This window comes from Aplysia californica, unplaced genomic scaffold, assembly GCF_000002075.1.
Source record: "Aplysia californica isolate F4 #8 unplaced genomic scaffold, AplCal3.0 scaffold00058, whole genome shotgun sequence".
NCBI lineage: Eukaryota > Metazoa > Mollusca > Gastropoda > Aplysiida > Aplysiidae > Aplysia > Aplysia californica.
The window spans coordinates 690,155-693,397 of record NW_004797328.1 but is presented as its reverse complement, the minus strand read 5'-3'; positions in this window follow the sequence as shown (position 1 = coordinate 693,397).

Sequence of the window (3,243 nt, the reverse complement as noted above, 5' to 3'; positions counted from 1 at the left end):
AATACACACATACACACTCACAAATACATGCAATACAAATACACACACAAACGCACATACACACACAAACACACACACACACACACACACACACACACACACACACACACACGCGCGCGCGCGCGCGCGCGTTCACGAGCGCGCACACACGCGCAGCCGTTATTCGAATAAGAACATAAAGAAGCATCTTACAATCTAGTGAGTTTCTGTTTCGTTACTTCTCTCCTAATTTTTAAAAATGAAAAATAGCGAGTATCCATGTGACCGTTCTTATTTTGACGCTCTCCTTTTCTTAAATTTTCTCAAAAGCTCAAAATGAGTAGTTGGCAGGTGCTCTGGTGTAAATTGATCCTTCTTTCCTATCAGACGTCTATCGTCCTTGTCTCTCTTCCATTTCTTTGCATGTTACCCTCTGGTTACACCTCTAAACTTTGGCACTTGTTTGACCTATTTGTGTTGCAAATACCATAAAACACTTATTAAAACTGAACTAAACTTCAAAAATATGTCCTAGGCACCTGTGGAATAATGTTAAGGGTATTTAAAATCATTATTTAATGCAGGGAAAGAGCGATGTTGAGAGATAGAAACAACAGAAGTAGAAAAAAGAGATAAACCTAACCAACTACCGGTACCCTACTTGAAGTAGTGATTGGTTCTGCGTTTTTATCAAAACAGAGGACAAAAGACACCTCAATCTTGTGAAGTTTTGTATTTTGAGATTATTGATCGTGGGATGTGGTGGACTGGTTCTAGAACATGGCATAAACACAGAAGTGAAGATACATGGTTTTGTTCTCGAAAAAAATTATATTTTCATTAAAAGTTCATGGGCTTCTCTATTGTATCTTCGATCGACCGAAGTTCCGATCTTCCGTCTGGCATGGAATCGCTTACAATAATCAGACCTGATTGGAAGATCAATTCTCAATAAATCACGAGCCTCTGATATCGTATCGCTTTGTAGCGATCGATGCACCGTGCTCAAATTCTACGTTCCACATCGATTCCTCTAATGGGCCTCGTTCTTTTAGATCAACAGCTCCACTTAGACTAACATGTATGGGCCTGAGTTTTTTCTACTCAACCACATTGTTTAAACACGGGAAAGGCACACTAGAAAAAGAATCCTTATCTCTAATTGCTATTGTTGTCTTTTTTTCTCTTTGTAGAACTATCAGTCTTCCATTATATTAACACTCTAGTGACCTCCATGGACGCAAAGAGACTGCTTATCACTTCAATAGTTATACCAACATTATGCTACCAATGCCAGATCTGGACATTAAGTAAAACCCATGAAAAAGAAATCAATGCATGCGAGATTAAATGTCTCCGCAAAACCCTTAACATCACAAGACGATACACCCAAGAAATGAAGAAGTAAGAGCAGCTGTTAGCACTGAGTCCTGCGCCTGCATTTCATGGAAAGACAGAAAATAAAATGGTTTTGGTCACGTGTTACGAATGTCAGCTGGCCAGACAGCCTCAAGAGCCCATAACACCAAGCACTCAGGCTATACAGGAAGAGGAAGGCCACACAAAAGGTGCATTGAGGGAGTCAAGGAAACCCTGAGAAATTACAATAATATCGCAATAAAAGAGCTGCAGAGCTGGCCTGCCAGGGGAGGAAAAAGAACAGAAAGAAAAGAAAAGTGATGGCCAACTAGAGTATGTTTAAGCTCCACACAACGCTCTCTTCTAGACCAACAACGAGTATACAGTTGATATTGTCCAAGACGGTTACCCATTGTCGAGGAGAAAAGTTGTTATCTGAGACAGGTGGACTTCATGGACAGTGTCATTATGGCATAGAAAAAAGCGCAAAGGGGGGGGGGAGAGCGATAGGAACTAGTCGTTTATGCATATAACTGTCTTAATTAGCAGGCAGTTAGAGCAGGTTCGACTGCACTTGCCTTAAAGAATACTTTCAAACGAAACATGCCTTACCTTTTGCATCTAATCCTTTTTCCAAACACTCGGTCAACATAAATCTAAACATTCCTAGATCGTTTGTGAGAATGTAATATTCGTCAAAACTAAAATCATTCAAATCTTAGAGATGGGCACGCTTTTTGTCTCAGAGCGTTATTGTTATAATATGTCAATGGTTCTGACCGATCAGTCAAGTTTTTTTTTCCATATTTGAAATTTTAATGCATCTGTTTTCCCGCCCTCGATACAAACTACATCATTTAGAAGGAGGTTTCGACCCTACCTGTCAGGACCAAAACGAAATGAGAGATATACAACGTCTAAGCAGAAAGATTGCGGTACTCTATAAAAAAAATTCTCAATACATGGGAATCGAGCTCAGGTCTTCTGAGCGTTATGGCGAAATGCCTTTTCCCTACATTATAGACACTGGTGATCTAACAACCAGAGCTGGTCCCGAAAGGAGCTAAACGTTGATTACCATTGGGGTTTGGGGGTTTTTTAGTTGTTTTTTAAGGGGGGGGGTTGGGGGGTGTTTGTTTGTTTCGTTTTGTTCTTAGCTCTCAATGAGCACAAGCTTGCCCGCTTATGTGGCTGCCACAGTTCACTGCTCGCATGACCAACATACGGAGGGTTTGAGATTTGAACATGGATTGGATAAGAGAGTTTTTGAGTTCCTCACCTTCTCGGAGCAATTTCTTTCCCTTTATCATTTGTCTGTCGTACAAAGTACGTCACTGAAAAAAAGGTACTTTCCCCAAAGAAAATAGAACTGACAAGTGACTACCACCCAAAAAAATGAAAAGAGAACTGACTATCTTTAATAGTGAGCATGAAAGGATTTCCCAACTTGGATTGGAAAGGAAACCCCAAAAAAATGGAATTTTATATTAAAGATAGATCGTGCATTTGCACAAGTAGACAACCGAATATCAACAATATATTGTCGTGGAATGGCAGCAAAAGAGTTAAAGTTACTCACTTCTGGCTCACTCGCACATGACTTTTCCGATTTCTTGTGGATTTGTAGTCTGGGAGCTGGGAAGGCAGCAACTGCAGGGAGAAACAAGACAGACTTGTTAATATTTAATAACACACCGCATACGTTGCATAATTTTATAAACCAATATCGTAAGCGCGGTGTTGACTTCTCTTTGCCAAATTTACCTAAAGGTACAGGGAAAGAGTAAATGTGACAAGAATGTTCGAAAGGTAATATCGATCAGCTACTGCGCAGTTTTGTCCAGCAAATAACGTGTTTAGATTCTAGCAGACGACCAACAATATGTAAAAAAAAAAGAATATATA